Source organism: Centruroides sculpturatus, unplaced genomic scaffold, assembly GCF_000671375.1.
Source record: "Centruroides sculpturatus isolate CEXI.00-Female unplaced genomic scaffold, Cexi_2.0 scaffold407, whole genome shotgun sequence".
In the NCBI taxonomy this organism is placed as follows: Eukaryota; Metazoa; Arthropoda; class Arachnida; order Scorpiones; family Buthidae; genus Centruroides; species Centruroides sculpturatus.
Genome location: NW_019384947.1, coordinates 510,849 through 522,590, shown reverse-complemented (window position 1 = coordinate 522,590; position 11,742 = coordinate 510,849). Strand labels below are relative to the sequence as shown.

The 11,742-nt window shown below is 31.8% G+C and overlaps 1 protein-coding gene across 1 annotated transcript in view; it reads left to right on the top strand.

Moving 5' to 3' along the window:
- LOC111632221 (INO80 complex subunit B-like) overlaps nt 1-11,742 on the top strand; it is a 78,130-nt gene that overhangs the window by 52,685 nt on the left and 13,703 nt on the right. The window contains exons 11-12 of the mRNA XM_023376599.1: nt 2,309-2,458; nt 9,819-9,895. The gene's annotated coding sequence lies outside the window, so the exon portion shown is untranslated. The remainder of the gene's footprint in view (nt 1-2,308; nt 2,459-9,818; nt 9,896-11,742) is intronic.

Below are 11,742 nucleotides of genomic sequence, written 5' to 3'. Positions count from 1 at the left end.
ACTGGACAGACGATAGGTCGCCTAACTCGCCGTAGCGTGACGCTAGACGGCGAAAAATATATATTTAATTATAATAAAGTTACAATAAATTAAGTTAATATATAATTATATATACAGTACCTAATTTATATATAATTAATATATAATTATATGTACAGTACCTAATTTATATATAATTATATGAACAGACGATACTAAACTCAATTTATCCGCCTAAACGTCCGTAGCGTGGCGCTACGGACGGCGGGAAAGTAGTTCGGCTGCCCGATGACGTTTTATATATTATAGGAGTTATTTTTACCGTTGTTTACGGATACTGCCACAATTTTTATAGGAATCATAACTATAGGAAACGGTTTTATAGGGGGATCTACTGTACTGCCACAATTTTTATAGGAATCATAACTATAGGAAACGGTTTTATAGGGGGATCTACTGTATTTTTAATTAAATTGCAGTTAAAGAGTGTAGGACAGAAAATTTCTGATTGTAACATTTTCTACTTCAGTAAAAGTTCAAAAGATTTTCCATATAATTATAGAGGGGGTGCACATGATGTCACATGACTCTGCTTACATATACAGAGACTGCGCAAAGAAGCGCATGCCATATTGGTTGCTGATTTCACATAACCTTGCTTGATCACTATTATGTCAACATGAAAGAAAGGAATTTTACCTGGCTTTGCAGCTGATTTGACGGGTAATCTATATCTATACTAAATTATAAAGAGGTAATGTTTGTAAGTAAGTTTTTATGTAGCAAGTAATCTCCGAAACTACTCATCCGATTTCAAAAATTCTTCACCAGTATTTAGAATGGAACTTCATGGTGGACATAGGCTGTATATTATTCCATTAAGCGTTCATATAAATTAAAAGATATAATCTATGTTAAGGCTTTTATGTCCAACAGATGGCGCTACAAGTACGACGCCCTAAGTTTGCTTTTCTGTGAAAATGAACTAAAGCATATCATCATCTATCTATCTATAAATAAAAATGTAATGTTCGTTTGTTTCTACTGATTCCTTTGAAATTCTGACACAACGCTGCATTCGAATACGCACATGTTTTTATATAATATACATGTCGAAATTCCCCCCTGGGAGGAGATGGACAGGATTAATGCTTACCGTAAAGAACTCTGCTGCTATTTATACTATTTTAGATGTGGTTTTTTGCGTTTTTGATTGCGTTTTAATAGGGTATGTCAAAAGAATGTACACTAAGAAGCGATTTTTCAAAAAATTTCCCCCTACGGGGGAAGTGTTATACATTTATAATAGATACATTTTGAGCCACAACAATGTGTAGCGGGGTCTGCTAGTGATTTGATAAAATATAAAAAGAAAACGTATTTTATTGGATGGGATCCATACGAAATGAAGCAAACGGATTTTTCATCCAACGATTTAACCACGTGGCCAACTATAGAACAAAGAGACATGGTAAATTATTTTAACAACTAACGCTGTCACACTTGTTCAGATGAAGGCATACAAATCATTTGATGCTCATAATGATGCTATTTGACAAGCGGATTTATTAATAACATTGTGATATTTTATCAAGAGTCATTCATTATGATTTACTTTTGCTTGTAGAATGGTACATTTGGTTAAATTGTTGGATGAAAAATCTATTTGTTTCATTTCGTATGGATCCCATCCAATAAAATAAGTTTTCTCTTTATATTTTATCAAATCATTACCTGTCAAATTGGCTGCAAAGCCAGGTAAAATTCCTTTCTTTCATGTTGACATAATAGTGATCAAGCAAGGTTATGTGAAATCAGCAACCAATATGGTGGACAATTGTTTTGTTGGGCGGAGCGATGATGTTATATCACGTGACTGCACCCCCTCAATAACATCAAATAATAATTAAACTTTTGCCTATTCAAACATTATTTTCAAAATTTAGTCAAATTAATATACATTCAAAAGAGAATAATTATTTATTAAATTACAATGTTATGATCTGTGAACTGAAAAGTTTGAATTCATGTTGTTTCTAAAAATATTTCTGACCTCTTCAATTATTCTCCACCCCTTAATTGCATGATAATAAATCAATCTAAAACTTAAACTATATAAAGAAGTTATTTTGTTCAATTACTTAAAAAATTTTTATTATTACAGTAAGTTTGACTTTTTTACAAACTTAAAAAATTTATTAAAAACACATCCAAACAAGATAATACATAAGTGTTATCTTATCTTTTTCACACTTCAGGAAATTTTGTTTTCAATTTTTTTAATGAATATTTAAGATTTTAATTTGGTACTGTAAAACTTTATTTTCAGTTAGTAATGAGGTACCCGAACAACCAGTTTTGTCTCCAATATCTGGAAGTATCTTTGACAAGAGGCTCATTGTGAAATATATACAAGAAAATGGAACTGACCCTATTAATGGAAAAGAATTAACAGAAGATATGTTGATAGAAATTAAAAGTAAATATGAAATTTTTTTATTATAAAATATATATATATTGATACAGTACATTAAATTCAATTATCATGTTTTCTGTAATTGTTCACTAAACAATTTATTTTCATTTTTTTTTTTTTNTTGTAACCAGAAGAAAAGGTGTGATTTCAAAAGAGACTAATATAAAAACTAATTAAATTAGTTAAATTGGAATATCATGCAAATATATAAAAGAATTATTTGGATGAATTACTTTCATTAACTTTTAAATACTGATACTTCCCAATAACAGTAATAATAAATATTAATAATGATATTAGTCAGTATTCATTTTTCTGACTCTGATATTGGAAATTATCTTATTCATAGTTGATTAATTGATAATAATGAACCTCACTAATGTACTGCTATTTAGGTCAATCAGTGCAGTTTACTTCACAATATCAGTTAGATGAACAATTATTATAACAGTTTTTAAATGGGTGATTATTACAGGGAATACAATATTTGAAATAAATTTCTGATCAAAAACAACTGTTTCATTGGAGTACAATATTTAACAAAAACATCCAAGCACTTTTAGACATCTTCCATTCATTCTCAGCATTGTTTCTTCTAAACTGTCCCATATACTTTAAACAAATTAGAACCCAAGACCTCTTCTCCATTCTAATATGTTTAAAGTTACTACTACAAGTTTTAATGTTAGATATTATCAAGCTGTTGAATTAATGAAATTATAAAACAGTGATCATCAGTGATCAACTCCATATCTGATAATTATTTTATGAATATACTTATTTTCTTAGATATAATGAATCAAATTCTGATTTTTGAAAAATNAACATATTTGTTGTATATGACCCGGTGTGAGAGAAATCCTTGAGCAATAAAAATTAAATGATTCAATTAAATAATACTAATAATAAAAATAATAATGGTCCAGAAGTACTCAGCAGAGATAAATTACAAACTTACTATCAGACCTGTGCATTTGCTGAGAAAAATTTTTATTAACAAATGTTTTCAGTTTACTCCCATAGTCCATCATCAGGTTTTTAAATCCATTTTTTTAGAAAGTGTTCCACAAATAGAACATCCATTTTAATTTTAAATTTTGAAGTATTCTAAATACAAATTTAAAGTTAATGAATTAAATAAATAAATAAATTATGAAAAATAAAAGGGTAACGAAATAAAAATGAAATTAAGAAAAATATGAAATAAAAACTATGAAAGTATAACACAAAAGCTAAATATGATTATAGGGACAAAATTCAGGGGATTTTATGTCCTACACCTTTTTCAATGATGTATTTCCAAGCTGAAGGTAATGAATGCATTTGCATCCCTTGTGTTTCAGCACTGCTCTTTGATCTTGCTCTTGTACATTTCAATTTTTTTCATATCCATAGCAATGGTTGGAGAATTTATCTTTATAGCAATGTTTGCTTTACCCCATTTTATAACAGAGCCTTCCACCTGTGACATTGCCACTAAAATTGTATTACTATGGACTTTTACTACATTGTACTTGTGTTCCCTGAGTTGACACCATGAGGTTACTTTTTTGTGACTCCAACATAATCTTTTTGGACCCCTAACTATTGATTTTCATAGGGTATTTTGTATATCCAGCCTTTTCTTCTTTCTTTAGTTTTCTTTACCATTCCTCAGTAAGTTGTAAATATTAGGGAATCTTTTGAAAACTATTCTGACTTTTTGTAAGTTGTTAGCTCATTTATAGTAAAACTAACAGATAAGCCCGGCATTGCTCATGCAAAAAGTAACAATAGCAAAGATTAAGATTATTACATTACAGCCAATCTTACCCATTTTCACAGAATGCAAGAATTATGTCTCCCTGTTTCCAGACTAATTAGAGAATTTTTAGATGGGTCTAAAAATATGTTCGATTTCCCACAAAAACACAAAAAAACCGCATCTGTGCCTATAAATCTTGCACGTTGCTATCTCTTAACACTTCCATTGTTGAAGCCTTAATCCTGTCCCTCTCCCCCGGGGAAATTTCAAAAAATCCCTTCTTAGTGTGCGTTCTCGTGTCATACCCTAACTGTGTACCAAATTTAAACTTTCACCTCCCAACTGTTTGGGCTCTGCGCTTATTATTATTATCAATTTGTCTCAATATATAATAGATGAGCTGGCAACTTACAAACAATGAGTATACAAAATTCCCTATGAAAGTCAATGGTTAGGGGTCCAAAAAAAATTATGTTGGAGTCACAAAAAGAAACTTCATGTGTTAACTCAAGGAACACAAGTACAATGTAGTAAAAGTCCATAGTAATACAATTTTAGTGGCAATGTCACAGGTGGAAGGCTCTGTTATAAAATGAGGTGAAGCAAACATTGCTATAAAGATAAATTCTCCAACCACTGCTATGGATATGAAAAAAATTGAAATGTACATACAAGAGCAAGATCAAAGAGCAGTGCTGAAATGCAAGGGATGCAAATGCATTCATTACCTTCAGCTTGGAAATACATCATTGAAAAAGGTGTAGGACATAAAATCCCCTGAATTTTGTCCCTATAATCATATTTAGCTTTTGTGTTATACTTTCATAGTTTTTATTTCATATTTTTCTTAATTTCATTTTTATTTCGTTACCCTTTTATTTTTCATAATTTATTTATTTATTTAATTCATTAACTTTAAATTTGTATTTAGAATACTTCAAAATTTAAAATTAAAATGGATGTTCTATTTGTGGAACACTTTCTAAAAAAATGGATTTAAAAACCTGATGATGGCCTATGGGAGTAAACTGAAAACATTTGTTAATAAAAATTTTTCTCAGCAAATGCACAGGTCTGATAGTAAGTTTGTAATTTATCTCTGCTGAGTACTTCTGGACCATTATTATTTTTATTATTAGTATTATTTAATTGAATCATTTAATTTTTATTGCTCAAGGATTTCTCTCACACCGGGTCATATACAACAAATATGTTTAGTCTTCAACCTATATCCGGCATAAAAATTCCAAACTAATATTGGCAAACGCTTTTGATGCCCCTCCTGGGCTCTTCTTCAGGCCAAATTTAATGCACTGGATTCTTAAATCGAATATTTTTAAATAAGAACGTGCTCTGTTACCAGAAGCTCAAATAAGGAAGGTAATCACGTGTCTTTCCGAATTATAATTTCTTTATCATTTATATTTGTGGAGATATGTTGTGCGCATCTTATAATAATCTCGCGTATTTTATAATCACGTGCCGTTTCTAAAAATAATTTTAACTAGTGGATATACGATGTGCACATCCCATAATATTCTGGTGTATCGTATAATAAATTACGATTCATCCTCCAATAAATACCGCCACGCTGTTGAGAGATTCATTTCTTCTTTAAGATTGATGCAGGTTAGTTTGCGATCTGCTTTGTAAATTTCCATCGCTTCCAAAGTTCATTATATCTCTAACTGCATTATTAATTAATAAACTCTACCATACCTTTAAAATGCAGTCTATTTTAAACAGTTATCGAACGTTTTCGGTCAGATTAACAGACCTTCTTCAGGATCGACGTAAAGAATTTAAACTTGCCAAACGGTAATTCTAAAAACGCACGCTCTACAATCTTCCGAGATTCGATTGCGCATTGTCCATTTGTTCTTTATAATGCCGCCGCTTTCCATGCTGATGCTATTCTATTTGACTCTCGAAAATTTATATTTTGCCCCTTTTCCCTGTATTTATAAATGTGCCAGGCCTCTGCATAGTTTAGATGTCGTTTATTATCAATCTTTTGTATAATATCCGCCTTGCTCCATTCGATTGCAATCTCTGTAGGATCCGTGATTGCATAATTAGCCAAAGCCGTGATTGGTTGTTTAAATCTTATATTCTTTTCATGCTCCTTCAATCTTTCTCTTAATGATCTCTTTGTGGCTCCTATATAATATAGCTCCTTCTTTAGCCTTTTATCATGCAATGGTATTCTGTACACATCTGGAACTAGCCTCCTGTCTACGAGTGTTTTGTCATTTCTTAGCATTTGGAATATTGTCGTGTTTCTCTTATATGCTATTTTCTATTATATAAGATTTAAACAACCAATCACGGCTTTGGCTAATTATGCGATCGCGGATCCTACAGAGATTGCAATCGAATGGAGCAAGGTGGATATTATACAAAAGATTGATAATAAACTACATCTAAAGTATGCAGAGGCCTGGCACATTTATAAATACAGGGAAAAGGGGCAAAATATAAATTTTCGAGAGTCAAATAGAATAGCGGCGGCATTATAAAGAACAAATGGACATGCGCAATCGAATCTCGGAAGATTGTAGAGCATGCGTTTTTAGAATTACCGTTTGGCAAGTCTAAATTCTTTACGTCGATCCTGAAGAAGGTCTGTTAATCTGACCGAAAAGGTTCGATAACTGTTTAAAATAGACTGCATTTTAAAGGTATGGTGGAGCTTCCAAAGTTCTTAGATGTTCATGATGACGAGTGGTGCGGATGACCTGTGCCTCATTAAAAATCGGAGTTATGACCCGGTGTGGGAGAAATCCTTGATTAATTATAGCTATGCCAGCTAACGAATATCGCAAAGCAATTATCACTCTTACAAAAGCAAGAGCGAGACTGGATTTTTTGATTAATTGTAGAAATATTGGAGTATTCCCCATGACGATTTACCGGGTGCACCTACCCTCAGGTAATGAACCTTTAATTAATAAGGTAAGAAGGATGTGCCTAACAAAAGCTATCAGAGATACTAGAAAGAAGGTATATTCGATGATAACCAGAATTATTGCAGTGGAGAACAACTTATTTCAACAAGATCCGAATATTTTACGTATTGAAAATACGAAGCAAGTTAACATCCATAACAGACTGAGATACAACCTAAAGGTTCGTTTCAATCTAAAAATGAAATGGATATTGAAATTTCAAGTACCTAAAAGATCCAATAGGATGGAGACTCCATTTGTAGTGTGGGATAATATACAAATTTCAGACTTTGTTAGCCAGATACTAAAATTTGGTCCGGCTTATGTACCACCTCCATCACAAAAAGAAACTATTAACTCTAGTATCCTGGACCTTGAAAACCTTATAAGAGGCCTTTCTCCAAATCAAAAAGAGTACTATAGATGGCTATCTTCTTTAAGAATAAGTAGAGCTAAAGAAACAAAAGACATTTCACAGCTCAAACATAAATTAAGCCAAGCTTCCAAATGGATAAAAGCTAATGATATTGTGGTAACCAGAGTGGATAAAGCCAGAGTTATGGTGTTAATGAAGAAAGAAACTTACGAGAAAGAATTAGAAAAATACTTATCAGAAACACAATGCACACAAGTTGAAACGAACTGGGTGGATAAAATGCAAGCGAGGGTTAAATGAGTTGCCAACACCAAACTAACCAAGAACCTAAATATGAAAAACATCATTATGGACGCTCCAGACGTACCTAAACTTTTCGCCTTTGCCAAAACATAAAATAGGACAAAAGCTAAGACCTATAGTAGACAAAGGAAGAGCTCCTACCATCAAACTTAAAAAATTTCTTCATAATATGCTGTCTGCACACCTAGTAAACTACCGATTCAATATCTTGAATCCAAAAGAATTGATATTAAAACTCAAAACCATAAACAAGCCAGAATACGCCACAGTATGGGATTTTAGATCATTATACCCCTCGATAAAAATACAACCTTGTTTTTGTGCACTAAGAGATTTCCTCATAGAAAAAGTAAATGATACTAATCTGCACCAAGATATACTGGAATTGGTCCATCTAGCCTGTTATAGTTCGGTATTCCAGTTCAAAGGAAACATATATGCACAAGAGAGAGGAGTACCCACGGGAAGTCCATTATCTGGGGACTTGTGCGAAATGGTAATTAGGGCATTAGAAACCAAAACCCTACCACTCTTTCTTTCAAATATAATCATGTATGGTAGGTATATAGATGACATTATAATTCTCTGGAAAACACCGCCAGACCTAAGACAATTTAAGACAGCCATGAACAACAACCCTTATGGCCTTTATTTGGAATTAGAGCAGCATAGTGAAGAAAAAATTTCTATATCTTCTTGAATATAGAAATTAAAATTAAAGAAAGAACAATACAAACAAAAGTTTATAGAAAACCCACAACTATACCATCGTACATACCCATCAATTCCTGTGACCCGTACTCTTACAAAATAGCGGCATTCAGGACTTTGGTAGAAAGAGCCTATTCCCACTCTTCCACGACCTACGCTCTACAACAAGAATTAGCGTATATTAGAGATGTCGCTAAAGACCACGGTTATGGCAACTTAATAAACAAATTATATAATCAGTGCCTTCACATAAACAGTAAAACAGATGAAGAAAAGACATCAGGAGCAGTTGATAAAGAACGTATGGAAAGGGTCCCAGTAACGTACAACCCACAAATGAAAACGATATATAATTCAATTGCAAAGAAAAAAGGAATTAAAATTACATACAGAAGAAACCCTTCCATATATAATTTATTAAGAAACGGAAAAGACGCCCATAACCCGAACAGGCTACCGGGAATATACACCATTCCCTTAATGGACGATAGATGGCAAAGGCAACTAATTTACATAGGGTCCACTAAGCGTCCGTTAGCCACCAGAATAAAGGAACATAAAGCAGACATCACCCACAACAAATATACGACAGCATTGTCGACATATGCAACAAACCCAGACATAACCCCGATTTTTAATAAGGCACGGGTCATCCACACCACTCGTAATCATGAACATCTAAGAACTTTGGAAGCGATGGAAATTTACAAAGCAGATTGCAAACTAACCTGCATCAATCTTAAAGAAGAAATGAATCTCTCAACAGCGTGGCAGTATTTATTGGAGGATGAATCGTAATTTATTATACGATACACCAGAATATTATGGGATCGTATCTCCACTAGTTAAAATTATTTTTAGAAACGGCATGTGATTATAAAATACGCGAGATTATTATAAGATGCACACAACATATCTCCACGAATATAAATGATAAAGAAATTATAATTCGGAAAGGCACGTGATTATCTTCCTTATTTGAGCTTCTGGTAACAGAGCACGTTCTTATTTAAAAATATTCGATTTAAGAATCCAGTGCATTAAATTTGGCCTGAAGAAGAGTCCAGGAGGGGCATCGAAAGCGTTTGCCGATATTAGTTTGGAATTTTCACGCTGGATATAGGTTGAAGACTACACATATTTGTTGTATAATTTTTATTGCTTTTAACTAAATGCTATTCACAAACTTTATGAATATTAAAATGAAAGTTTTATTTTCTTGATGATTCTTGAAGATTATTAATGAATATTTAAATGTTTTATTATATGAATACCTTTCAGCTCCTTCAGTTGTGAAACCTCGTCCTCCTTCAGCCACCAGTATTCCTGCTATTCTTAAAGCTCTTCAAGACGAATGGGTATAAAATTTTATATTTAGATTTACAAAAAAAAAATTTTTTAACATATTTCTATATTTTAAAAAATTTTAATCTTTTGTACTGAAAATAATTCCCTGTTTAAATTATTGAAATAATTATTTTTATTACAAGTTGAAAATTGAGAAGAAAATTATCATAAAAAACATAATAGCAAATTAATGTGTGCTTATTTTTTACATTTAAATTTATTTTTAAGTTATCTAAATAAGTACACTTATGCTAATCAAAACTACTTATTGTGCAGAAATGTTTGGTTTAGTAGAAAGTGAAGATTAGGAGGGTTATATGTAAAGAAGAAATCAAAAAGGACTACAGGCAAATACATATACTGTATTTTCTCAATTAAATCCTAGGGATTTGTTTCTGAAACACATATCCCTTGAAGACCCAGAGTTTTTTTTTTCAGAATTTATTACCTTGCAACAGGAGACAAGTGGGTAAAAACTGAAAGAAATACCTTAAAACGCGCATGTTTTCCAAACTATCAAAACCATTTATTGACTGTATTTATGGGTTACAGTTACATTTGAAATAATTACCATTTTCATAGTTAATCCAGTTCAGCATCTTTTAGTTTCATTATTACATTGTCATTTGTATCTGCTTCAATGTCTTTGTAAGAATCAAAATCTATCATCTTCTGGTTCAAACTCATCAGCTCTTTCCAATTTAAATTCTTCTAATTATTCTTTGGCTAATAAGCTTTTGACTCATGAATTTGATTACAACTTTTCCATGTTCTATATTCAACAATATTTATAATTTTACTACATAGCTCTCTGTCAGGCATGATGGGGAACTATGTAGTAAAATTATAAATATTGTTGAATATAGTTCTGTCTTTTCTGTTAGTCAGGTCAGTCAGAGCCCCTAAGTAATATATTATTAGATTGGGAAGTAAGTTTGGTTTTTTTACCACTAGACAGATTAGTCATATTTTTCCTGCAATTGCCATTTTCATTCTAAACCGTATTATCATTATATATTTTGACAGCTAGCATTTTAAGGCTTATTTGTAAAAAATTTTGTTTGATTTCGTGCAATTGTTTATTTTTTGTATCCCATCAAATATGGACGATCGAAAGCAGCATTTTCAGCATATTTTGCTCTTTTATTACCGAAATGATAAGAATGCTGTTCAAACGAGAAAAAAATCGTGTGACATGTATAGAGAAGATGTACTGACAGAATGACAGTGCCATAACTGATTTACAAAATTTTGTTCTGGGAAGTTCAATATTGAAGATGCACTATTCTGGATGGCCAATTGAAGCCAATGAAAACAAAATAAAGGTACTGATTGAAGCAAACTGCCAAATAACAACACGTAAAATCACTAAGAGATTAAATTTGTCAAATTGAACTGTTTATGATTACTTGAAACAAATTGGTTTCGTTTCAAAGCTCGATATATGGGTTCCACATGTTCTTAAAGAGAGATGCTCTCTTTGGTGGGATTTTAAGGAAATTTTTTTTGGAGCTTTTACCAGACAATTTAAAAATTGATTCAAAAATGTACTGCCATCAAGTAAACAAATTGAGTAATATCATCAAACAGAAAAGGCGGCAAGAATTGATCAACAAAACAAGTGTAGTGTTTTACCAGAATAATGTCAAATTTCACACAAGTTTGGTAATTGATCAGAAACTGTTATAACTTAGATGGGACATACTATCACACCAACCATATTCGCCAGATCAAGCACACTCAGATTATTACTTGTTCCGGTCTATACAAAATTTTTTAACTGTAAGACATTTACTTGAGATGACAATGTCAAAAATCACATGAATCAGTTTTTTGTAAGCAATGATCAAAACTTTTA